The sequence below is a fragment of the Pagrus pagrus genome, assembly GCF_965226575.1.
Source record: "Pagrus pagrus genome assembly, chromosome: 13".
NCBI lineage: Eukaryota > Metazoa > Chordata > Actinopteri > Spariformes > Sparidae > Pagrus > Pagrus pagrus.
In genome coordinates this window covers 6489847-6517452 of record NC_140197.1, presented here as the reverse complement: position 1 = coordinate 6517452, position 27606 = coordinate 6489847, and the positions used below count along the sequence as shown (strand labels likewise).

The 27606-nt window shown below is 44.5% G+C and overlaps 1 protein-coding gene and 1 long non-coding RNA gene across 7 annotated transcripts in view; one reads left to right on the top strand and one right to left on the bottom strand.

The window, feature by feature from the left end:
- rbfox1 (RNA binding fox-1 homolog 1) overlaps positions 1 to 27606 on the top strand; it is a 433204-nt gene that overhangs the window by 391929 nt on the left and 13669 nt on the right. The window lies entirely within an intron of this gene.
- On the bottom strand, positions 24746 to 26164 carry LOC311267689. Its single transcript, XR_014623868.1, has 3 exons — positions 25753 to 26164; positions 25486 to 25586; positions 24746 to 25374 (listed from the first exon to the last, which is right to left on the bottom strand). It is a non-coding gene; the product is annotated as an uncharacterized lncRNA (long non-coding RNA).

Genomic DNA, 27606 nt, shown 5'->3' with positions numbered 1-27606 from the left:
AGCTCGATAGCTTTGGCAGCTTTGAAATAAACTCCTGCCTTTGGTCCCTCTTCTTCTTTTTCTGTGACCCGCTTTCATATATTCGCCTAATTCTCTCGATTTATCTCTTACCGCTATTTACTGTTGTGGATTTTACGCCGTAATCATTTCCGCACACATGCAAAGTGATGAGCATGATGCGTAACATGGAATAGTCCATGTAGTGCAGACAGAAGCGGGGTGCATGGTTGGCAGAAAGACCTTCAAAACATGAGTAACTGATCAAATTAGACATCCCAATGCTACTATTGTGAAGAGATTTTTATAAAAAACAGTAAATATAGGGACAAAATATAAAGAGGGCATTTTGGGGGCCCCAAAGCACCTTGTATGGGGCCCGGGGCTCCAGACAAATGCCTGGTTTGCCTAATAGTACGGCCTGCCTCTTGGGGGGGGCTGCATTTGATAACTGTATGCACCAGGTAGCAGCAGAGTGCTTGAATCCTGATGATGACAGGATTTTACTTTATACCCATTTGACCACCATGTGCTCAGCAATGGCAGAGTGGTGCTGTCAGTTTTTCAGCTGGTTGACTCCAAAGAAGGTGAATGTATGTAGTCTAATACTATGTTAATATGACTGCTTCAGCTGATATTTAACTTTAACAGCTCTTCTATGAACTACGTTAAATAAACTAAAGATGTGCATTGTTAAGTTACTGTTTGTACTTGCATACGCCTATAGTGGGGAGACAAAACAACCTCTCCATAAACAAATGGCACAACACAGGAGAACCAATTCCTCAGGTCAAGACTCTGCTGTCCACTTACATCTGAAGGAGAAATATCATTCCTTTGAGGACAACAATGTAAACATCTTGGCCAAAGAAGACAGATGGTTTGAAAGAGGAGTAAAAGAATCCTTCTATGTCAAACTGGAACAACCATCTTTAAATAGAGGAGGTGGATTACAACATTACTTATCACCCACCTACAATGCAGTACTGAGTTCCCTCTCCAGACAGCTTAACAACCATTCACACCTGGGCTCACCTAGCCCTAGTATCCCACATTAAGGCAGGTTAAGTCAACGACCCACAAGTGGCCCTAACAACTCTGAAACTCAGAGCTCGCAAGTGTCCTTAACGACTCTGTAAGAACACTCCCACACATAGTTTAAAAGCCTGCAACTCCCCTCCAGGTAGTTAGAACTGAAGAAGCCTTGTGAATGAGAGGTGAAACGTCTTCAGGAAACGGAAACACGTCCAGTTGCCTATGATACAGCACTTAGAATAAGCCTATGAGTGAAACATACAGTCTGTGGTATATGTTTACGCCCAGCTCGAAGGCGTGGAGATCGCTGTTAATTCAGAATCAGAATTCCTTTGTTTGTCCCGCAAAGCCAACGGACAGTATTACACTATTTACACAAGTAAAAAATAAACAATATAATAAAAAGATAAGAAATAGAATTAACTCGTAATATACATAGTATTTACAATATGACATGGTTTTTATAATATGAACAGTGTAAGTATAAACAGTTTGGTATTTTTATTTCCAAATAATAAATAATAAATATGGGTATTAAAAAATGTCCAATTAGTGCAAACCAAAATGTATGTTGATATGTGTAGAGTTTTGTATTGCACAGTGCACATGTGAGGTCTACTGGGAGCAGTGCTGGTTGTACAGTCTAACAGCAGCAGGAAGGAAAGACCTGCTATACCTCTCCTTCACACACTTGGGGTGTATCAGTCTATCGCTGAAGGACCTGCCCAGTGCTGCCAAAGTGACCTGCAGGGGGTGGGACACCTTCACCAGCAGCGATGACAGCTTGTCCATCATCCTGCTGTCTCCCACCACCTGCACTGGGTCAAGAGGGCATCCCAGGATGGAGCTGGCCTTCTTGATAAGTTTATCAAGTCTCTTCCTATCTGCTGCCGAGATGCTGCTGCTCCAGCAGACTACACCATAGAAAATGGCTGATGCCACCACAGAGTCATAGAAAGTTGTCATGAGTGCCCCCTGCACTCCAAAGGACCTGAGCTTCCTCAGCAGATGGAGTCTGCTCTGACCTTTCTTGTATGTTGCTGCAATGTGATCAGTCCAGTCCAGTTTATTGCTCAGGTGAACTCCTAGGTACTTGTAAGACAACCATCTCAATGTCCATTCCCAGGATGTTCACCTGTGTGCAGGGTTGTTTGCGCCTGCGGAAATCCACCACCAGTTCTTTGGTCTTCCCGGTGTTGAGCTGGAGGTGGTTCCTCTGGCACCAGTCTACGAAGTCCTGAATAACTTCTCCGTAGGCTCTGTCGTCCCCGTCCCTGATGAGGCCGACGATAGCAGAGTCGTCAGAGAACTTTTGTAGATGGCGGTGGGGTGACTGGTGGGAGAAGTCTGCAGTGTACAGGGTGAACAGGAAAGGGGCCAGGACTGTTCCCTGTTGGGCCCCCGTACTGCAGACAACTGTGTCCGAAACACAGTCCCGAGTCCTCACATACTGTGGCCGGTTGGTGAGGTAATCGAGGATCCAGGTTGTGAGGTGTTGGTCCACCCCCGTGAGCTCCAGCTTGTCCCCCAAAAGTACAGGCTGTATGGTGTTGAAAGCACTGGAGAAATCAAAGAACATGATCCTCACAGTGCTTCTAGGCTTTTCCAGGTGAGACAGTAATCTGTCCAGGAGGAAGATGATGGCGTCGTCCACTCCAATGCCAGGCTGGTAGGCAAACTGGAGGGCGGAGATGGACAAGAACCAGCCGCTCCAGGGTCTTCATCAGGTGTAAAGTGAGAGCAACTGGTCTCTAGCTGTAGAAGTCCTTAGGGTGAGGGATCTTTGGTACTGGTACCACGCAGGAGGTTTTCCAGAGCAGTGGCACTTTTCCCAGCTTCAGGCTCATGTTAAAGAGGTACTCCACAATCCTGCACAGCTGGTCTGCACAGGACTTGAGGAGCCTGGAGCTGATCCCATCTGGACCCGTGACACCGTACAGTCCTGGTGGGTACACTGTTTTCAACACAGAAGTTTATGTAGTCTGTTATGCAGCCTGTTAAACTGTCGATGTCCTCCCAATGAGAAACACACAGTTCTTCCCACACAGTTGAGTCAAAGCAGTCCCTAAGAGCCTCTTCAGACTCCTCAGACCATGTCTTAACTGTGCGGGTTTCCACTGGTTGCCTGTTAACAAGGGGCTTGTAAACAGGCAGGAGATGCACCAGGTTGTGGTCAGATCTTCCCAGGGGAGGGAGGGGGGATGAGTTGTATGCCTCCTTGCTGTTGGCATAAAATAAGTCCAGTGTTTTATTGTCTCTGGTGTGGCAGCTGACATACTGTGCGAATGTGGGCAGGGTGGAGGACAGAGAGGCATGATTGAAATCCCCAGGGATGAGGAAGAGGGCCTGTGGGTGCTGTGACTGAGTGGAGAAGGTCACAAGCTGCATCAGCGTTAGCAGAGGGGGGGATATACACAGCGATCATGATCACTTGTGTAAACTCCCTCGGGAGGTAGTACGGCCTCATGCTAACCGCTAAAAGTTCAATGTCCTCACTGCAGACCTGTTCTTTAACAGTGATGTGCCCAGAGTTACACCATCTGTCATTAACAAACACAGCCAGCCCTCCTCCTTTCCTCTTACCGCTCTCTGCCGTCCTGTCCGCCCACCGCATTTGAAAGCCATCTAGATTAGCGTCCGTGTCCGGGGTCTGCGCCGTTAGCCACGTCTCAGTGCACACCATTGTTGGGAATGGATGGTAGGGCAGGTGTGGTTATTAGGAATTAATAATTATTGAAAATAATTATTAAATTTAATAAAATTAAAATTAATAAAATTAATCTTCAAATCGTTAAAAACGGGGCACCACCCTGAAATCAGGGACCAATAACCAGACCAAAATTAGTCTCTAAGAAGGGTTCACTTTAAATGTAAATATTTGCAAAATATTCACAATTAAAGGAACAGTGAAGGACTCGTGTGCACTTTGATCACACAGGAGATGAATTTGTAGGGAAAGTGACCTAGGGTCCCACAAAAGGTGGACGTGCTACCACGAGGCTCTTGTCTCTTAAGTCATAAAAGGGAGATATCACGAGACACACATACCTCATGTTATAGCGAGGTCATCAACCATAAGTCTCCAACAGGTCGCTCATAAGATTACGTGTGTGCGCGCGTAACCCCTAATATGTGTGTTGATGTAGGTTAGTTAAGAGAGAGAAAAAGAGAGAGAAAGACAAAGGGCCAACGCAGCGAGGCTAACACTCCCGCTCCACGGCGTGGAGGGGCTCAAATCAGATCGGAATGAACGAAAAGGGAAAGCAAACAACATGTTTTACCACGTAAAACAAACGGCAATAAAAAGAGGGACACGGCGGGCCACAAACTCACAGAGAACAATGTACAGTAGGTACTACTTAGTTGTGGCCGAGTTCACGCGAGATTCTCGCGTGAATCACGCGAGAATCACGCACCTTTTTAGTGGAGGATCAATTGTGTTTTCATGAGAAGCGGCAATGTGCCCAAACAACCACCAGGTGGCATCTGTGAGCAGGAGGACGACAACATGCAGCAGCAGGGAGCAGTGACCATGAACGGGAATGGACAGAGTTGCCTGATTTATGTTTCTGTTCGTTGTTGCTTAAATACAAGAATGTAGCTAATAATACCTCACCCACTCCACACCTCATTCCAACTCCTTCCTTCAGCCTGTCGCTACAGGGTCCCTCTAGCAAGGAGAAACTTAGTGAGTTGTTGATGATGTTGATGGCGGATGAGATGAATTATTTTTTTTCACTATGAAGCCTTTTAAATTACGCACAGCCTAGAGAAGTTTCAACGTCCATACAAGCATTTAAGAAATGATTCTTATCAGTTCCATAATTCAGCGAGGATTTTTACTCAACGAAAAAATGTATAAAGATCAGTTTTTAGGTTGAAGACATGACAGCAGCACGTATGTCCAGACGCTGATGTGTGTTATGACTGACGTATAGCTCCCCTGGTAGAGCAGCTCCCTCAGCAAGCAGAATCGCTTGATATGAGTTCGAATCTCAGTATAGGCTGTTACTTACGTTAATGTGTTGTCTTTTCTCATCATCATTATGATGACATATAGCTCCAAGTTTGCGCAAATAAATGAGGAAATGAGCATTAATTGTCCGCCGGGCCGCGGCACCAGCTTTCCTGCTTGTGTACATAAAATACATTAAATTCTGAAACCACAACTGTAGCGTACCGAATGTCAATAGATGATAACCAGAAGAAAAAAAAAAGGTTCTATTGATCTGATTCACCGGCTTCATGGACGTCGGAACTATTTTCTGAGATGGCGGGATTTTTGTTGGGAGGGGCGGGGGAAGCACGCACTTTTATCAATGATTAAGGATTTGATTTGAAGTTATTTTATAATGGCGTGCAGTTATAAGAGAACTAGAATGGATGAACACGGCATCTTTATTGTTCAGAAAATTAAACTTTGATCACTAAATCAAGCCATTTAAGGAACATAACGGCATTATTTGTACCCTTGAATGAAAAAAAGAAAAGTCTGCGCTCCTGACTCAGGGCTTTCATGCATGTCCAAAAGTGGACCTTCTCTCAGTTGACCCACTGATGAAGATTTTAAGCAGGGTCGAGACATCGCTTTCATCCATAAGGTCACTGTGAACGTTCATAACGGTCAAATGTGTTAGTCTCTCCTGCGTCATGGTGCGCAGCAGGTTTTCAGCCTGCGCAAGGCTGAGAAAGAGCGCTCGGATGCCGCGACAGATATTGGCAGGGCCAGGCACAGCTTAATGAGCTTCTCCACCTCTCTCGTGGAAAGGGGGTCAGTTCCGAGGAACCCACATCCACTCGTTTCCCCTGAGCCGCCTCAAGAACTGCCTGCTCTCGCCCTGCAGCTATGCGGAGTCCTTCCTGATCAAAACGCCGCTCCGCCTCGGAGCGCACCAGGTCCATATGCACATCCTGGATGGTGCTTTCTTCTCGTATCTTCCCGTGGGTAGGGAGGCTGATGGGGTGCGTGAGTTCCGACGTCTATGACTGGCTTTCTTTCTTTCAGTTGTGGTGTCAGAATTTAACACAAATATTTGTGCTTTCTATTCCTTACATTTTCTACAACAGGCTTATAGAAAGAAGAACGACGCCACGTCATGTCAGACAGTTTCCTCTAGCTTTATTAAAGTACATAATCAGCAGCTTCACAGTAGTCGGATATACAGAAGGTTATTTAAAGCGGAGTGAGTCCCTGAAGCAGTCACCCTGCAGGAGGAGATCCCTTGGCCAAGTGATCAATGTATTTGTTGCAGACCTCTTTGCTGTCCTCAGCGCGCGGGGGTGGGGGTGGGGGCACTGGCGTAGCAAGCTTTTCAAAAGTGTGGGGGATGGATGTGGTCTTTCCAGTTAAGCGAACTTGTTCCAGATGCCTTAACATTTGCATTCCCCCATACTGAGGAATGTGTGTAGGGGACGAGAAGTAAGCACCATCCAGGATGTGTCCATCCTGCATTCGGAGGTGGAGAAGCTCATTAAGCTGTGTCTGGCCCTGCCAATGGCCAGATTCGTTAAGGAGCTCTTAAGTGCTAAGATCTTCTTAGGAGCGCTCTTAAGAACGCTGTGAAAGAAGGATGTGTTTCCCAGAGTCGCTCTTAGCTTAAGAAGATCTTTCACTAAGAAGGAAATGTAAGATCGAGCTGACCCATTCTTAACAGCCTTCTTAACGACCAAATGCTCAGTGATCAAGCTGCGTCAGGGAAATTTATATCCTCCACTTTTCGAAATAATAAAACAATGCTCAATGTTGAAATGCGCTCATAGCTGCGGACCACTGGCGCAAGAAACATAGGTTAATAGAAGAAGAAAAAAAAACTTGTTATTGAATTACACGTTTAAGTTTTCCAGACACATCTGCATATGAGTTTATAGTACTACACATAAAAATACAACAACCCTGTGGCATTTCACAGATATCAAGGAAACAGATGTAATTAAACTCAGCTGAACCTCATCCAGAGAGGCTTCACCTGCTACTCTATATAAATGCGTTGCCAAAGTCTGCGCGTGTGAGAAACCATGGCTACAATACAGCACATTCTCGCTGCGAACCAACAGCGTCGCCGTGCGCGAAGCCAGACGGTTTACATAAATGCATACGTGCGTCAGCACTTCTCCCCACTGGACGTGCTGTCAGACCGGGCTGTCCAGGCAAAGTACCGGCTGCCCCGTACGGAGATCCAACGGCTGATCACTCGGTGTCTCCACACATCCAGAGAGGAACCCGCTGCAATTTTGCCCTCAGCCCGGAGGTGCAGCTCCTGGCTGCGCTGCGTTTTTACGCAGTGGGGAGCTTCCTGGAGGTGGTGGGGGATGGCACTGGCCTCAGCAAGGCATCGGTGTCACGGAGTGTGGCAGCTGTGACACCGATTCTCCTGCGCCATGCCATGGATGGCACCCTCATTCCAATCCACAATCCCTCCCTGGTGGATCCGTGCTGGATCGGTAGAAAGCACTACGCGGCCGTCAACACACCCGCACCCACACCCCGCCACGGGGCGCTGTGTGTGACTTATGCGCTGATAAAGAGGTGGGTGATCGATTTGCCTGGCATTGCTTGATTCAGTTTCAGCAGCACCGCGGTGGACAGCTCCCACTAAGAGCTTCTTAAGAAGCTTCTTTGGCTTGATCTTAAGGTTCTCCTAAGAAGGCAGTTAAGAACGTGTCTGGGAAACACCCGTATCTTAGCGCGCCTTCTTAGCCGAACCCTTCTTAAGAGCCTTCTTAAGTCCTTAAGAACGATCAAATCTGGGAAACGCCGCCAATGCTGTTATGTTCCTTAAATGGCTTGATTTAGTGATCAAAGTTTAATTTTCTTAACGATAAAGATGCCGTGTTCATCCATCTAGTTCTCTTATAACTGCACGCCATTATAAAATAACTTCAAATCAAATCCTTAATCATTGATAAAAGTGCGTGCTTCCCCCGCCCCCCCTCTCAGAAAATAGTTCCGACGTCCATGAAGCCGGTGAATCAGATCAATAGAACGTTTTTGTTTTTTTCTGGTTATCATCTATTGACATTTGGTACGCTACAGTTGTGGTTTCAGAATTTAATGTATTTTATGTACACAAGCAGGAAAGCTGGTGCCACTGCCGGCGGAGAATTAATGCTCATTTGCTTATTTATTTGCGCAAACTTGGAGCTATATGTGATCACAATGATGATGAGAAAAGAAAACACACTAACGTAAGTTATAGCCTTTACTGAGATTCGAACTCATACAAGCGGCAGATTCTGCTTACTGAGGGAGCTGCTCTACCAGGGGAGCTATACGTCAGTCATAACACACATCAGCGTCTGGACATACGTGCTGCTGTCGTGTCTTCAACCTAAAAACGAATCTTTATACATTTTTTCGTTGAGTAAAAATCCTCGCTGAATTATGGAACTGATAAGAATCATTTCTTAAATGCTTGTATGGACGTTGAAACTTCTGTAGGCTGTGCGTAATTGTTTCTGCCTCCGCTTATTAGCCATGGCTGCAGCGAGCGAGCGAAATCACAACCTCAGATGTCTTTAGGGTATCAGATATTATTATAGGCTATTCTTATATTTAAGCAACATCCAGTCAGGCCGTGATATAGGCTCACGGGGGCGGACTGGGACAATAATTCAGATCGGCAATTTTACCAGTAAACAAATGTTCCTTAAAAAACGACTAATGTAGTTTAGCTCTACTGTGAAACAAAGAAAGCACAAGTGATTATCCAAGGTCACCCAGATAATTGAGGTGTCCCACCGCTGTGAAACAATCAGTCTGAATCAATCTGATACGGTTTAGCAGTCCCCCTCTCCATTCACTCTACCTGTAGCCTAAAACAGCGCCACTCTCCATTGCAGCTACATTGTGGTCAAATGTGGAATTGTCCCAAAATCGTTTCAGCTGCAATTCAGTACTATGCTTCCACCTAGTGGCTACAGTTGTCACTTACATTTCACGCGTTGCGTGAATCTCGCTCCCCGCGAGTGAAATGGCCACTTTGAAGTAGTACCTACTGTAGCTCACAAGCATACAATACACGCTAACTTCTAGTATCTGCCCAGACACTAATTAAGCCTCACTTGTAGTCGTGTCTCCCTAATCCAGCTCGCTTCCTCGGCGTGGATTAAAGGCGGGTTGCAGTTTCTGCGTTGGCTGTTAAGACAGCATAGTCGACGGGCAATAAGAAAACGGGCAAAAGCGCGGGCGATTTCTGAGGAAAAATAAAAGTATCCTTCTGCAGGCAGGTAAAGAGAGGCTGGTTGCACAGTATCTTCTCTGGATCCGGAGCGTGTTTGGTGAACACGGCGCAGTTTTTGCTCGTCCGGTGAGATGAAAGACTGCGGCCTAGGCGGGAAAAATAAGTCCAGACGTCTGTAGGCCCCCTTCTGAGTAATAGTTGCACGGGCAAAAGCTGACGCTTCCTGCAACTCGTAACTCTGGGACTACTAAGACTGATGAGACTGCAAAGACTGAGTTGAAAAGAGTCTGCCGCTGTATTTATCTCCTCCGGTGTCGGCGGATGTGACGCGTTCAGGTGCGCACGCAGACAATGGGAGATGGGAATTTCCAACCTGGGGGCTGTGACAAGCAGGCGCCATCTACAGGACATAAGGGTCGTTGCACTTTACTTTGTTCACCAGCCTTTTATAATGCAAGGAAAGCCGTGTTTAAGCGCTGAGCTGCACGCGGGCCAATCCGATGTCAGAACCATGTGGACGGTCCCAACACCATGATGCTGCACTCATGGCAGTCCCTCTGATGCCGGGTTAGCGGCGTCAGCTCATCCATCTTGTTGGGGAGAGATCTCACATTCCCCATGATGATAGACGGGAGGACGTGTCTGTAGCGTCTCCTCCTGCTACGGCGAGCAGCTCAGGCATGTCACCCGCGTGTCCTCCTCTTCAGCTAGTACGAAAAGGTAATATAAAAAGAAGAAAAAGCTCAAAGGTGAGCGAGAGCTGCTGTAACAGGCTGCCACTCACGCGGCACCGTCTTGAACCCATTAGCTGTGGCAGAGTGTAACTTTAACCAGCGGTGCAGGTATATGTCATATAACTACATATTTTTCAGTCGGCATTGTGTATACCCACTTATAAAGCCCCTCTGATGCGCATCTTCATTACATTGTTTGAGGGAACTATAGTACCTGCAAACTGTGGACACAACCGTCACTAATGCTAATGTAGCTCCTTAGGGATTTAAGTTGTTATTTTTCTGATTTTAACAATCTAACCCATGACAACTAAATAGTTAAGGTTGTAAGGACTATGGCTGTTGGTAGCTGTTGTTGATTTTGTTCAAATATGCCAATTGTAATTGTATGAGTTATTGTTCTTCAGACAATGGGACTAAATTAGTTCATATATGCTAACAGCAGTTGCCACTTGATGCCATAGCAACGGTAAACATCACGTCACGCTATGGGCTGATGGACTGTGAATACTGTAGAGTGCAGAATCAGGCTTTAGAATACTGTGATTGTTGCCAAATATTATTGTCAATTTCTTTATTTCCTTCATTGTTATAATAACTAACTGATGGAAAAACACTAAGAGGTCATTTGAATGCCTATAAGTATGCCCTACATGTATTGTACACACAATTTTAAGGTCATCAATATCCATGTTATCCATCAATATTCATTTTAATAAGCTGCTGACACAGTTACTGTTACGGTACAAAGGCTCGTACTTCCAGTGTGACAATACACATTTTGGGGGCTGGAAGACCTGTTGGACAATGGTCCATTAAGTGAACAAAAAGGTCCACTGTAATGCTAATCAGGTGTTTTACTATAAGATAAGCAGCAGATATTTGTGAACGCACTGTTGAACTAGTAACCGGCATATCCCCAGACTCCCTTAAAAAAAATGTGTTGTTGTTGTTGAGTTGTTGAGTTAGCATTGCGAAACAACAAATTCTTAATTTTTTTTTGTGTGCATATAAACATAAAAAAAGTATTATTAAGTATAAATCACACCCCCTCCAGGAAATACACAACACTGTGGTTCTTAATTTATTCATCATCATATAAAACGTAAAACAAAGCAGAGCAGTAGGGCTTAAATAGAGGAATAAAAATATATAGGCCTATACAAATAAATGCAGTGGAATATATAGCTTGTGTTCCAGGTGTAGAGGAGAGTTTTTTCCCTGAACTGTTTCCCGGGAAAGGGCCACGGCCATGTCTATGCCTAATAAATGAGTCCCATCACAATGCTACGTTTGCAGCACCTCATTGATGGTCAACCAGCATTTTCTCATCTCTCACTGCCACTGAGGGATACTTCTGGTGTTGCGTGCTGACGAGAAACTTTCAGGTTTCCCGGGAGCTCAAACTTTCCCCAGGATCCGTCCCAGTTTGTCGTGACACACCATGCCCATGTTTATTTCAAACTGAAGTGCCATTGCTACAGTATGTTGTCATTTCGTCTTTGTGTTTTTTATTTAATTAAATTTTTTGCAAAAACACACACTCTTCTCATATAGAAGGTTATATGCAGACTGTGCATATTTATCCTTAAGGAGGGTCTGAGTCAGAGTGGGGAAAGTGTCAATACGTTAACACAAAGTTTTATTCAGTCTTATCCATTCAATCCATTTTTGCACTGGGCTGGACAGCAGCTGCAGCCGGCAGCTCTGGTGGTCGCACTGTTAAGCTTTATTAGGTTACATTATAATTGCTTATTAAAAAGCAACATCTAAAAATATCCTTACCAATAAAAGTGAGGATAATTTTAGATGTTGCTTTTTGTTTATAGCCTATACCAAGATCTAGTTTGTAGGCTAACAAAATATAGGTTTGGCATCGAGCCAATGCATGATTACACATCATGTGCAATAAACTAACCCTAACTTTGGATAGTCCTGAGTAACAAACTAATATCCAACCTGGATTTTGATTCTGACTCAGCAATCGTCTAATTAATGCGCTTCGACACACGCTTTGATACGGACTGAGTCAATGAGGAAATAAAACAGCATGTTTGGGTCTAGAAGGAGAAGGAAAAGGGCCCTGATGTGTTTACTTTAGTCTGGACTGCTCACATGTGCCACTTGCCGGTTGGTGGTGCGCACTGCAGCTAATGCAAAATCAGATGGATAAAATAAAAGTCCACCCTCCTTTTCTACTGCATTGCCCACCTTTAACAGCATGGTAAAGGCATCATATACAAGTAGAGACATCTACTGCAGCAACACTGTTTGATATTGTGTACACTTATACGCGGGTAAAAAAGAAAGTGTAATGTAACCAAAAATGTATAGCAAAATTTCCAAATTAACAAACATCATCTCACAACATTAATGCCAAGTTTTTACAAAATGGTGAAGTGGTCGCCATTATTCATTTATAGTCAGTCTTATAGTGTGTCCATACAATCGCAATTTACAGTCATCTGTTATAGATTAAGGCAACTAATAATTAACAGTAGAACAAGAATATGCAAAACTTGACTAAACTGCTTAACCTCCCATAGATGGTAGGAATAAGACAGTTATACTTATTATCTTTACGTGTGGCATTTGTGTATTATACATTAGAGCTTACTTGGCTCAGTCACATTTTGCCATTTGAAAAGTTTATTGCTAACTGTTAACCATTAACATTGGTTAAATTAAATATAGTTTCGGTAAACAGCCAACATTAGATGCTACTTACCGGTCTTAGAGAAAAATTGCAAGTTCAGCATCAAACTACATCTTTTGACTCGCCAGAGCTGTCTCAAACATTGGAAAGCCCCAGCTTCCTTTTTTTATGTTGCTTCTTTTCTCTGTCACGGATGTAGTTTCTTTCCAGGAGCTGTTGTTTGAGATGATGATTCTGGAGCTTTGGGTTTACCAACTAACTGACTGAGGCTGGTGACTAAGCTGTTTTTTAAAAGTCTTTTCAACACGATTTGGCTCACTAATTTTGAATGAATGAATAAACTTAAATGTGATGGTGATCATGTTAGCATACTGATGTTAGCATTTAGCTCAGTACAGTACAGTCCCACACTGTATCTTATATCGCCGTGTTGGTGTTGTTCCTGGATGTTATGTGCGGGCCTATGGGGGATGATCTTTGTGCCCGACTGGTTGCGCTCTCTCTCTCTCTCTCTCTCTCTCTCTGGTGCGCTCTGGCGCCCTCCTTTTCTGTTTGTATATATTTTTCTTTCAGGAAAACACACCTGTCCAGCTGTGTCTTGATTAACCTGAAGGCATATAAGGAGGAGCGAGTGGAACTTACGGGGAAGTCTCTGCCCACCTGACATCGAAAGGAGATTTGTTTCACTTTGTCTCCTTTGTTACAGATAGAGAGACAGATAGCGATTTTTGTAATAAAAAACAAAATGCCCAAAAGACTTTACAGTGTGGATGAGGTGCTTGCACAGATCTTTGCTGATCGCGATTCAGAAGGGGACGATTTGCCCTCTGATGACGATCGCTCGTCAGAGACGAGTGACTGACGATGCTGCAGCTGCACACACTGTCACACAAGCAACACACACTGATCACGGCGAGAGTTTTCTTTTCTTTTTACAAATTAGATTAGGAAATTTACTCCTATCAGATTCCTGTTCATTTACTTTGAGGATGAGAGGATGAAAAAAATCTATGAAAAAATGAAATAAAATGAAAAAAAATCTACTGTGTAAATATGTTCAGAATTCCGTTTTACTGAATTTTACCTGTTGATATACAAATTAGATTAGTAAATTTACTCCAATCAAACTCCTGTTCCTTTATTTTGAGGATGAGATGACAATATAAATATATTTTTTCTGTGTAAATATGTTCAAAAATCAGTTTTACTGAAAGTTACATTCAGTCACCTGGTGACGTCACAATATGCAAATTAGATGAGTAAATTTACTCTCATCACAAACTTTAGGTCATTATGAATATTTTTCTCATTTACACTATGGATTTATCTCTCACCACTTCCAAGCTACAGCCTTTTGAAATCTTAAAATCCAAATGGAATATTTTCCTAAATAAACTCTGGCGCCTAGAGGGTTAAGGTCGACATACAGGTGTGTTGGACGCTCGGATCCTTTGTGTCGTGGGACAGTGATTACTTGTATGTTTTTGTAAATATTTATTTTCTTCGTTTCTCCTTTCCCCCACGTGTGTCTGGTGATTACTCCAGATGGAGTTCGTCCTGGAGGAGTTTGTGGCGCGGCCTAGCCTTGATCAGTTTCACCGCTGCACTAAGGAAAAACTATGTGTGATTGCTAATCAATTCGAGATAGCTGTGTCTAAGCAATGGAAGAAGCAGGAGATCAAAAGTGTGTTGTGGTCCGCCTTGTTTAAAAAGGGAGTTCTACCTTGTGACACTGGCTCGACGGTGGTTACACAGGAAGAAATGCTCCGACTCAGAGAGCTGGAGATTGAGATGCGCCGCTTAGATTTAAGAGAGAAAGAACTCAATAATGAATTGGAATTGAGGAAGATGGAGGAGGAAACTAAAAGACAGCTTCGTTTGAAGGAGTTTGACCTGAAACAGTCTGCCTCAGTTGCTTTGTCTGACTCTTCTGATTTCTTTGATGTAAGCAGGTGTATTCGTCTTGTTCCTCCGTTTTGTGAGCGGGACATTGATAAATACTTTGTCTTGTTTGAGCGTGTTGCGAAAACATTAAAGTGGCCTAGAAATGTGTGGTCTTTGCTTCTTCAGAGTGTATTCACAGGTAAGGCTCAAGCTGCGTATGCGTCTCTATCATCTGATCTGAGTCAGGACTATGATGTGGTTAAAGCTACAGTGCTTAGGGCCTATGAACTGGTGCCTGAGGCATATTGACAACAATTCCGCCGTTTTAAGAAGACTGATGGTCTGACTTACGGGGAATTTGGCCGCGAGAAAGAGGCTCTCTTTGACCGTTGGTGTCGCTCTAATGGGGTGGAGGACTTTGAAAAAATTGCGTGATTTGATACTGTTGGAGGATTTCAAAAACTGTGTACCAGATCGAATTGCCACTTACATAAACGAGCAGAAGGCCTCCAAGGTGTCTGAAGCTGCTGTCCTGGCAGATGAATATGTTCTCACGCATAAAGACGTTTTCGTTCCATTCCAGTCACCCTCGGAGCAGAGTTTGACTAAACCACCCGTTCTGCTGGCCAGGCCAAACTCCGATGTAGAAGGGAGGTCATGGGGTAAGGACAGTGCAGGGGTTAAGGAAAAACCAATTTGTTTCTATTGTACGAAGAGTGGCCATACCGTCAATAACTGTTTTGCCCTGAACAAAAAGAACGGGCCCTCTAAAGCAATAAATCTGATGAAAACTGAGATTCTTACCTCCCCGTTAGCTCGTCATCAGCTTTGGCCCGGTCAGTCTGATGCGAGTAAGTCTGATCTTGGGACGTATGCTCCTTTCATTATGAAGGGGCGTGTGTCTCTGGAAGATGGGGGTCCCCAGGTTCCTATTACCATCTTGCGTGACACTGCAGCCTCACAGTCTATTATTTTGGAGGGCATATTGCCTTTATCTCACACATCCTCTGTCAGCTCTGATATCTTGGTTCAGGGGTTTGGCATGCGGTTTGTGGGGGTGCCCCTGCATGCCATTCATTTAGACTCTGAGTTGGTTAACGGACGTGTAGTTGTGGGTGTGAGCCCACAGTTCCCGATTGACGGAGTCTCGTTCATTTTGGGAAATGACCTGGCTGGTGGCAAAGTGTTGGTTAATCCTGAGGTGACTGCTGTACCGTCTTCTGGACGATTTGATGAGTTGGAACAGAAATATCCAGAAGTGTTCTCAATTTGTGCTGTCACTCGGGCCATGGCAAAAAGCCGGGCGCAAAGCCCCTCTGACCAAGAAGAAATGGGTTTGGCCGACAGCTTTATGGTTAGCCCTGGTGATTTGTCATCCCCACCTGTGGATTCTTCCACGATGCAAGGTTTTTCTCTTCCTGTAAAGGAGCCAGGTTCGAAGGTGTGTATGTCCCGGGATCAGCTTCTTATTGAGCAAAAGCGGGACATTACACTTGCTCCTCTTTTTGAGGCTGCGGAGTCTGGTCGTGAGATTGAGACCATGCTGACTGGTTATATCTTACGGGATGGGGTGCTCATGCGCAAGTGGACACCACCTCATGTGGCTGCACAGGATGATTGGGGTGTAGTGACGCAGGTTGTGGTTCCGTGTTTATTTCGGCCTGAGATTCTCGCTTTGGCGAGAGTTTTACGCAGTTTCTTTTGGCCGGGGTTAAAGAGGGACGTGCGTCTACACTGTAAAACGTGCCATGTCTGCCAGGTGTCTGGGAAGCCGAACCAGAACATCCCTCCATATCCACTCTACCCAATCCCTGTTGTGGGGGAGCCATTTGAGCGTGTTGTGGTGGATTGCGTTGGTCCTTTACCTCGCACCAAGTCTGGAAATAAGTTTTTGTTGACCATAATGTGTTCCACCACCCGCTTCCCTGAGGCCATTCCCCTGCGAAAAATCACGGCCTCTGTCATTGTTAAGGCTCTCGTGACGTTTTTTTCCCTTTTTGGGTTGCCAAAGGTTATTCAAACAGACCAGGGATCTAATTTCATGTCACGGGTTTTTGCGCAGGTCACAAAACAGCTGAACATTGAACATTGTCACTCCAGTGCCTATCACCCAGAGAGTCAAGGCGCTCTGGAGCGATTCCATCAAACCCTCAAATCGATGTTACGGATTTACTGTCTTGAATCTAGCAAAGACTGGGATGATGGGGTTTGCCTCCTCCTCTTTGCTGCTCGCGAGGTGGTACAGGAGTCCCTGGGGTTCAGTCCAGCTGAATTGGTCTTCGCACATACAGTACGGGGTCCTCTCAGGCTTCTGCAGGAAAGGTGGATGGGTGATAGTGCACCGAAGAACCTGCTGGATTATGTCTGTGATTTTCGTTTTAAGCTTCACCGTGCTTGTGAACTTGCCAAAAAGAACATGTCTGATGCACAGTCTAAGATGAAGGGTTGGTTTGACAAGAAGGCGAAGAGTAGAAAATTCAATCCAGGTGATAAGGTTCTGGTGTTGTTGCCTATTCCTGGCTCTGCTCTCCAGGCACGTTACAGTGGGCCCTACGTGGTCCAAGAGAAAGTGAGTGACAGGGACTACATCGTGGCCACCCCAGAGCGTAGGCAGCGAAGTCGGTTGTGTCACGTTAACATGCCGAAGCCTTATTTGGACAGACAGTCTGTTTCGCGGTGTCCTGTCAGTGAGGACGGAGCTGCTCTCGTGGCGCTGACCTGAAACTATTGATAAGCCGGTGGCCGTATTGTCGCTGTCCAGTGCTGATCTCACTGACGCACAGGTTTCCCCAGGGTTGGCTGAGCAGGTTGAGGATGATATTGGTCCCTCCCCTGCAGCTGTGTATGGGAGGCTAAATAACTCCGAAGTACTGTCCCAACTCAATAGACATTTTCTACATCTGTCGCAGTCTCAGCATGATGATGTGGTTAAGCTAATTGAGTCTAATCTGTCCTTATTTTCTGACGTGCCGACTCGGACTCAAGTTTTGATGCACGATATTGATGTGGGGGATTCTTCCCCAATAAAACAACATGCACACCGTGTATGTCCCGATAAATGTGTCCGTTTACAGAATCAGGTAAACTACATGCTAGAGAATGGTATTGCAGAACCTAGCTCTAGCTCGTGGAGCTCTCCATGTCTGTTGGCAGGTAAATCCGACGGCTCAGACCGGTTCTGCACGGACTTTCGCAAAGTCAATGCAGTCACGAAGCCAGATTGTTTTCCTCTTCCCTGAGTAGATGACTGTGTTGACCATGTTGGTGCTGCCAATTATGTTACGAAGCTTGACCTGCTAAAGGGCTATTGGCAGGTGCCACTGACTCCTCGGACGAAGGAGATCTCTGCCTTCGTGACCCCCGACGCGTTCCTGCAGTACGCGGTGATGCCATTCGGTGTGCGTAATGCTCCTGCCACATTTCAGCGTTTGTTGAACACTGTCTTATCTGGTCTGTCAGGCTGTGAGGCTTATTTAGACGATATCGTGGTCTATTCATCATCTTGGGCTGATCACATACAGCAGCTACACACAGTGTTCGAGAGGCTGCGTGACGCAAACCTCACGCTCAACCTTGCCAAGTGTGAGTTTGGTCAGGCTTCCGTTACCTATTTAGGCAAGGTTGTTGGGCGGGGTCAAGTCAGGCCGGTGCACTCGAAGATTGAAGCCATTTCGTCTTTCCCTGCTCCAGCTTCTCGGCGGGAGTCGCGGCATTTTTTAGGAATGGCGGGGTACTACAGAAGTTTTTGCAAAAACTTCTCTGCTGTTGTGGCACCACTCACTGATTTGTTGAGTCCCAAAGTTCGTTTTCATTGGTCTCCAGACTGTGAACGTGCATTTGACTGTGTAAAAGCCCTGTTGACAAATGCTCCCATACTTGCTGCACCGGTTTTTGACCGGGCGTTTTGACTTTTTGTAGACGCAAGTGATGCAGGAGCAGGTGCTGTCCTTCTTCAGGAGGGAGATGATGGGGTGGAACATCCCATATCATACTTCTCCAAGAAGTTTGACCGTCATCAACGGGTGTACTCCACCATTGAAAAAGAGGCTTTGGCCCTCGTCCTGGATCTTAAACACTTTGAGGTATATGTTGGCTCCGCTGGGGTGCCTACGGTAGTGTACATTGACCACAACCCTTTAGTGTTCATTAATCAAATGCGAAACACTAATCAGAGATTGATGCGCTGGTCTTTGTTTCTCCAGACCTTTAATGTGGAAGTTAGGCATGTAAAAGGGAGAGACAATGTCCTGGCTGACACGTTATCGAGGTGTTCATAACTTGTGTTAATAACACTCATGCCTTCCTGTTATGTAACATTTTAGGGTGGGGGTGTTATGTGCGGGCCTATGGGGGATGATCTTTGTGCCCGACTGGTTGCGCTCTCTCTCTCTCTCTCTCTCTCTCTCTCTCTCTCTCTCTCTCTCTGGTGCGCTCTGGCGCCCTCCTTTTCTGTTTGTATATATTTTTCTTTCAGGAAGACACACCTGTCCAGGTGTGTCTTGATCAACCTGAAGGCATATAAGGAGGAGCGAGTGGAACTTACGGGGAAGTCTCTGCCCACCTGACATCGAAAGGAGATTCGTTTCACTTTGTCTCCTTTGTTACTTCCCCCCCCCCCCCCCACTTATGTTTTTAGTGTTGGGGGTTTTTCTTTGCTAAGCCGTTTGTAGTTTTGCTTTGGAGATCACCAGCCGTCCAGTTTTTCTTTTCGTCTTTTCTTTGGTTAATTTAGGATTAGGATAATTTCCTTCTTTTTGTTTAGTTAGAGGGGATAGCTGGGTGCGACGGCCCATTGCATGGTTGGCCCGGCGATTTTCCCTTTTTATTTATTTTGGCTGGGTTCTCCGACCTTTTTTTGTTGGTACATGGTTTTGCTTTGTTTTGGTTTGTGAATAAAATTTGGTATCTATATATTGATTTATTTGTCCGAGTGTCCCTTTGAAGATGCTACACCCTCTTTATGAGTTTTTCCAAAAGAGGGTCCGTAACACTGGAACATCATTATTTATGTCGCATCAGGACCATCATTTCAACTTACAAAACAGTGACAACAGTGACAGTTGGACGAAGCCGTTGTGGCTAAATGAGTAAAGTATAGTACTGGGGCTTGTATCCTGTTAGGAACATATTATTGTGCTGTCCACACTAAGTTCACTCATTATTTTCCTTTTCAGTTTTCTGTCACTAATTGGATAGATTTAGGCACCAAAAATACTAGATAAGGTGTAGGCATCAAGAATGCTTAAATGCTAAAATGTACACTTTCACAATGTTAAAGGTGTTAAAAAAGATAACTTCTCCCATATGCCTCTTTGCAGGCTGGTATTTGCAAAGCTATGGCATTACAAAACTGCTCAGCACGGTGATGCAATGGTTTGTGCTGTTGCCTCACAGCAAGAGGGTCTGGGGTTTGAAACCTTGCTGGGGCAGGGCCAGCATGGGGTGAACATGAAACCCTGTACTTGCATCGATTTCCTGCAGATCCCCTGGTTTCCCCCACCATCAAAAAACATGTACATTAGGTTAATTCTCCAGTCAGTGCCCTTGACCAAGGCACTGGCTAAGATTTAGAGTTGGTACCCAGGCGCTGTTCTTGGCTTCCCACCGCTCCTGTGGGATGGGTTAAATGAAGAGAACCAGTTTTACAATGCTGTACATTGAGATACATTTAGAAGAGATTCTTCTTCGTAAATGATGGTCCTTAAGATGTTACAGGAACATTTACATGGCAGTGTCTGAGGTGACTCCAGCTTAGTACATAATTGTACTGAGTAATAGTGAAGATCCAAGGTGGCGCCACGGACGCCCCGTGAGTTTGTTTCATTCATTCTGGTTGGTGTTTACATCCCACCGCATGCTAACGTGCAGGAGGCGCAGCGCATGCTAGCCGACCAGATACAGAGTATGGAGCGGACTAACCCGGACTCTTTGGTGATTGTGCTTGGTGACTTCAACAAAAGTAACCACAGCCATGAACTACCCAAATTCAAACAGTTCATTAACTGCCCGACCAGAGAGAACAATATTCTGGATCACTGCTACTCCACAGTCAGCGGTGCATATCACGCCGTACCCTGTGCTGCACTGGGCCTCTCCGACCACATCATGGTCCACCTGATTCCCTCATACAGGCAGAAACTAAAGCTCTGCAAACCTGTTGTGAGGATGTCAAAGCAGTGGACTAGTGAAGCTGTGGGGAACCTGCAGGCGTGTTTGGACTGTACAGACTGGGATGTTTTTAGGACTGCCACCAACAGTCTGGATGAGTATACAGAGGCTGTGACGTCATACATCAGCTTCTGTGAAGACTGCTGTATCCCATTACGCACCAGGGTGAGTTATAACAATGACAAACCCTGGTTCACAGCCAAACTCAGACAGCTAAGGTTGCAAAAGGAGGACGCGTTCAGGAGTGGGGACAGGGACAGGTTTAAGGAGTCGAAGTACAGCTTTAGCAAGGCGGTGAGAGAAGCTAAACAACAATACTCTGAGAAACTCCAACACCAGTTCTCAGCGAACGACTCTGGTTCTGTCTGGAAGGGGCTCAGACAGATTACAAACTACAAACCTAAACCCCCCCACTCTGTCACGACCTGCGACAAATGAACTGAATGAGTTCTACTGTCGCTTTGAGAGACAAAGGGACAGTCCTGACACCATCCCCCGCAACACCCTCTCCCATCTCACCAACCCCCCCACCCCCAGCTCAGCAGGAACCTGGGCCTCTCCACTTCACACCTCCTTGTCCCCCCCCCTCCTCAACCACAGTGACGACTCTTTGCCTGCAGGAGAAGGACGTCAACAAGCTCTTCAAGAGACAGAACCCCTGCAAAGCAGCCGGACAAGACTCTGTCTCTCCATCCACTCTGAAGCACTGCGCTGACCAGCTGTCTCCAGTGTTCACGGACATCTTCAACACCTCACTGGAGATATGTCATGTGCCAGCCTGCTTCAAAGTCTCCACCATCATCCCCGTCCCCAAAAAACCAAGGACCACAGAACTTAATGACTACAGACCCGTCGCCCTGACCTCTGTGGTCATGAAGACATTTGAGCGCCATGTGCTGTCCCACCTCAAATCATTAACTAACCCACTCCTGGACCTACTGCAGTTTACCTACAGAGCCAACAGGTCTGTAGACGATGCAGTAAATATGGCCCTGCACTACACCCTCCAGCATCTGGACTCCCCAGGAACATATGCCTGATCCTGTTTGTGGACTTCAGCTCTGCCTTCAACACTATCCTCCCAGCTCTGTTACAGGACAAGCTCTCCCAGCTCCACGTGCCTGACTCCACCTGCAGGTGGATCACAGACTTCCTGTCTGACAGGAAGCAGCGCATGAAGCTGGGGAAACATGTCTCTGAATCCCAGACCATCAGCACCGGATCCCCCCAAGGCTGCGTTCTTTCTCCCCTGCTCTTCTCGCTGTACACCAACGGTTGCACCTCCAGTCACCAGTCCGTCAAGCTCCTGAAGTTCGCGGACGACACCACGCTCATCGGGCTCATCTCTGGTGGGGATGAGTCCGCCTACAGGTGGGAGATTGAGCATCTGGTGACCTGGTGCAGCCAGAACAACCTGGAGCTTAATGCTCTAAAGACAGTGGAGATAATCGTGGACTTCAGAAAGAACCCAGCCCCACCCGCCCCTGTCATCCTGTGTGGCTCCCCAGTCGACTCTGTGGGGTCCTGCCGCTTCCTGGGCACCATCATCTCCCAGGACCTCAAATGGGAGCTGAACATCAGGTCCCTCACCAAAAAAGCTCAACAGAGGATGTTCTTCCTGCGGCAGCTGAAGAAGTTCAACCTGCCAAAGACGATGATGGTGCACTTCTACACTGCCATCATCGAGTCCATCTTCACCTCCTCCATCACTGTCTGGTATGCTGCTGCCACTGCTAAAGACAAGAGCAGACTGCAGCACATCACATGCTCTGCTGAGAAGGTGATTGGCTGCAACCTTCCATCCCTTCAGGACCTGCACAGCTCCAGGGCTCTGAGGCCTGCAGGTAGGATTGCAGCCGACCCCTCCCATCCCGGCCACAGTCTTTTTGACACTCTCCCCTCTGGCAGGAGGCTGCGGTCCATCAGGACCAAAACCTTCCGCCACATGAACAGTTTCTTCCCCTTTGCAGTTGGAACCCTTAACAAGAACCGGGACACCCGCCCCCACCCCCACCCCCACTGACACTGACTCTTGCACTCAAACCCATCACTTGAAATATTTGCATTACATTAACGCAGAATTTGTACATCTTTTATTTTTCATATTTTTTTTTATTTTTTTATATTTATAATAGTCACTGTTTGTTTATTGTCTTCAATGTATGCACCTTATTCACCTAGACAAATTCCTTGTTGGTGTAAAATCCTTCTTGGCAATAAATCTGTTTCTGATTTTGATTCTGATTCTGAATTCACAGACTTGAGAAATGTTTCCATCTTCCTCTCAGAAAGAAAGTGATTGCTACTCATTTAAAGGAAGGTTATTATTCTACCAAATGAGAAGGAAACTTCAGTCTTACATCATCTGACATTTGTTCTTCTGTAGGTTGTTGAGGGATAATATTGTATAATTGTGTACATTTTTGGAAAGGTTCCTTTCTTCCCTAAATATTCACTATCCATTTGACTGAGCTCCCAGCCATTTTGTAGAGCTGTTGAAAATGTTGTTTCCATGTTTATCTTTTCACCTCAGGGTCATTTTAAAAACGCATTTGACTCAAATTGCATTTGAATTTGTGTTGTAGTTGCAGCTTACCACACAGTCTCTCACATACACACTGTCACACACACACACACACACACTGATGATGGGTTAGGGCTCTGCGCTGTGAGATAAGATAGGTCAGATGCAGTGCTGGGCTGAGTGTGGGTGTTGTGGGGGCTGCATCGTGAATAGCAATGTCCAAAACTAATCGGGATTAACTTCTAATCGCTTCAACCACTGGGCTGCTATGCAAATCAGCTCAATTATGGGCACAGGCCCTGGCCCCTGATTGGCCCTCATCATGTCTGGGCTAGGACATAGAGGGAAGGAAGGGGGGATGGACTGGTTGGCCACAGCATGGCTGCTCACTTTCAATAAACACTGCAGCTTTCTAGTTCTTTCTAAAAAATCATTGATTTATTGATTGATTCTTTATTCTTTGGTTATATAAAGGTTTTCATGTGGCTCTCTGGTTTGTTTTTCTTCCTCTAACTTTCTTTACTAATTTACTGTGCTTTTTTTCCTAGACCAACTAAAGAAATTATTAAATTAAAGGGGTCTGTACACAGACACAGAATGTTGGTCCATTCAATACTCTGGTCCACACATATAATAATAATTAGGGCTGTCAGGCGTTTAAAAAAATAATCGAATTAATTACAAGCTTTGTGATCAATTAATCGAAATTAATCCCATATGCCAATATTTGCCTTAAGCATTCAAAACTATTTCAGTGTAAATGGATTTTGGTGGATAAGCAAGTAAATGAATAAATGGAAAAGGAGGTTATCAACCTACAAAGTTTAGACTGGCCATTTATTCATTTTAATTTTGTAGTACTCCAATGGTTAGAAGACTATTTCTGCATAAGTTGCACAAAACGGTGCTCCTGTCAACAGTTCCATCTGAGCGTTTTTTGGAAGCCCCACTCCAGTGTGTTTTGGTATTTTTATGATCTTTCCTGACAATGTTTTAACATTTTTGACAAATAACTTACTTTTGTGCTTAAACATCAGTCGTTTTAGCAAATGCCTCTGACCCTGTCGGAATGTAAATCCAATCCATGATTAATCCTAGTCGAGGCATATACGTGCCTAAACCTAACCAAACCATAACCATCATGATCTCATGTCAGAGTACCGTTGAAACAGTGATTTGTAACATTTTTGGACAGCACTGAGAAATAATTTTCTGCTGATCGAGCCGTCAGATCTGATAACACTTGTGCGTTCTAATGTAATGTAAGTAATTAATGAAATAGATTAATTATTAATGTTGATTAATAACTAACGGAGCACCACTCTGGCATCAGGGATCAACAATTAACAGTATGAGTCAGTCTCAAGAGTGTTGTTCACCTAAAATTGTTAATTTCAGAAAATATTAATAATTAAAGGGGAAGAAGGCATGACCCTGAGCACTAACCCTCTCAAAAAGCTGTTATCACAAAAATAAAGGTGCAAATAATCACAGAGAACTGCTCTTGTACAATCAACAGTGTTTATTAAAAAACAAACATTGACAATAAATCAACCCACTTAAAACAACAAACATCTGTTGCTATAGCTAAGATACACCACAACACAAGCAATAAGCAAACATGAGCAAGCACAGATGTGCACTCTAAAAAATAAAACATTGGGTCAACAAAAAAAAATATGTTAATGTTTTCCACTAGAATTTTTAAGTTAAGCCAACTGCTGGCAGAATTACATTCATTCAAAGCAATATTTTGAGTATGGTGAATTACCTTTTAGGCCACAATAAAACGCATTTCTAAGTAGCATGAACTTAATAATTGTCAACACGAATGCAAGTATTTAAGTTGATCCAACATAATGTTTTAAGTAAGGTGAAGAAGCTTTTTTGGCCACAATAAAACACATTTCTAAGTAACATGAACTTAAAAATTAAGCTGATCTCTGCAACAGTTAAGTTGAGCCCTGTCCTATAATAAGGACATTTTAGAACAGAAATTCAGACAATAATATTCAAATTAATTAGAACCATTTATTAAAATTAACAGTAGTACTAAATCCTTAAAAGTGCAAACAGCAGCATTTGTAGGCTACATTCTCCTAAGACACAAAACAACAGAACATACACGGCTGTACATTCCAGATGAAGGCTAGAGCTTTTTGTCCTTTCAAGGCACACAGCAAAGTGACCGAAGACCTGAGTAGGGAGATAAATTAAGTGATTCAAGGAGGTGTGTGTGTGAACACAATTGATTTATTTACTGTAGATCTGAGTTACAAAACTAAAGTGTTAATGTTTCTGTCTCACCCCATACTTCTTCACGGCTTTCTTCCGGAGGCTGATCACATCTCAACTTGAACCCCTTGATCCACGACACCAGGATACTGGATCACAGCAGAAAGCCACACCTGCGCGCACACACACACAAGACAGTATTTTCAATTTCACTTGTGAGTCTTCAATACAGTGACTAAATTAGTTTCACCTGTGTCATCGTCACTAATTTTAGATGGACTCTCACGCTCCTCACCTCAGGGGAAGGAGGTGATGTCTAGTTTGTCCTGAGAGGCTTACCGTGTCTAAACTTGAACCCCTTGGTCCACGACACCAGGATACCAGTTTTTTGTCCTTGCAAGGCACACAGCAAAGTGACTGAAGACCTGAGTAGGGAGATAAATTAAGTAAAATGATTTGAAACTTGTAATGAATTTTCGAGCTGTAGCCAAGTCATATTCCCAATTTGTAATTTGTGAAACATGTTACAGGGCGTTTTACTCGTTACATGTTACACTCGTTTACTCTTTACACGTGCTTAAAAAATTTACAGAAGATTTACAGCCTCACCCCACACCATGTTCTCTAATGCAGACATCAAGTTAAATATTTGACCAACAGTGTTTTACAGGAGGATGATCTGAACAGCTGTTCTATTCACACTTAAAATGTTTTTTGTCTTTTCAATATTATTTTCAATCTATGAAATGAATCTGTGCCTTTTTTGCCAAGCTTCTCTCAAGTTTTACTCTTTCAAATAATCAACCATCTACAGAACTTTTCAGTAAGCTATTTTCTACTTCTTCTCATCATCACCATTAATTATTATTATGAATAATATTGTTAAGTGAGCCTCTTATTGTTTTACAGAAAAATACATCATACAAGCAGCAACTTTTGCAGCCTTGTTATAACCTTTCTGCCATCACTAATATACTGTTGATAATCAAAGAAGCTCTGAGGCTTTGTTCTGTATGTTATAATACAAGATTTCAGCATTGAGCTACAATCAGGCTACATTCATGACTCTGTACAGTCAAACTAATCCAAAGCTTTTTATTGATCATCATTATAAAGTTTCAGGGCGGTCCTGTAACCATGGTAACTCACGGTGCCAGAGGGGAGGGAGAGACGATGAATGAAGCCGTTTACACAGACACACTGCAGAAAAAGTCCAGACTATAGTTGTTATTTCACACATGTAGCACACAACAGGAGACTCTCCGTGTCAGACGAGTTCTCCCGTGCTGACTAAACTCAGCTGATAACGTAGCAGCGCGACGAGTCCTTGCTAGCTAAGCAGCTAAACATTAGCGCCGCTCCGTGTTGAGATCCCACCCGTGTGGGTCTCTACACTGTCATTGGTCAGGCAGCACGCTGTTAATGATACCATTGGCTGTAGAGTGTGACAATCTGTCAATAAACATCCGCCAACAGTTCTCCGATCTACGTTGATCTCACAAGTCGCCTCTGTGAAGTTTGAATGACGGAAATCCGTCGTAGCGACGGAGAACTTTAATCCATGTTTTTAACTAATTATTTATCACATGAACTTCTTAACATGAATATTAACTTATTAACCCTTACAAATGAAATATGGTTCCTCAAAATAAATTCTCAACAGACAATGAGAGCAGGCTGTCGCGTGTCAGAGTTCTGTTGAAAAAAAGCACTGAGACCCGGGGTAAAGGCCTAACCTCATAGCAAGCAGTGGCTATTACTGGAGCGAGTTAGCATTATGCTAATTGGCTAACGTTAGCTAGACATGATAAGACTATGATTCAGGTAAAGATAACTCGCAAACAAACAACCTATTTGTGCGCTAGTGTGTTAGTCAGCTAGCTAAAGTAAACGAGGTAGCAGTAGTTTATAAACGTAGCTAGCCTACATGCTAACCTGAGCGGTGGCTAATGGGAAATCCCATATTAAGTTAGCTTGCCAAGACGTTTTCTCTGGCTACCTGGCCACCTATTACTCCCGCATTTAAGCCTACTCAATTAGTGACAGGCTACAGCTACTAGCTAACTTTACCTCGGCACACAGACTGTACTATCAACACTGCTCAAATTTCAGAGTAAGGACTCACAGATTTCGGTATTCAGTTATAGTAGGCTAGCGAATGCAAATATGTGTAATTAAGCATTAAATTACTTA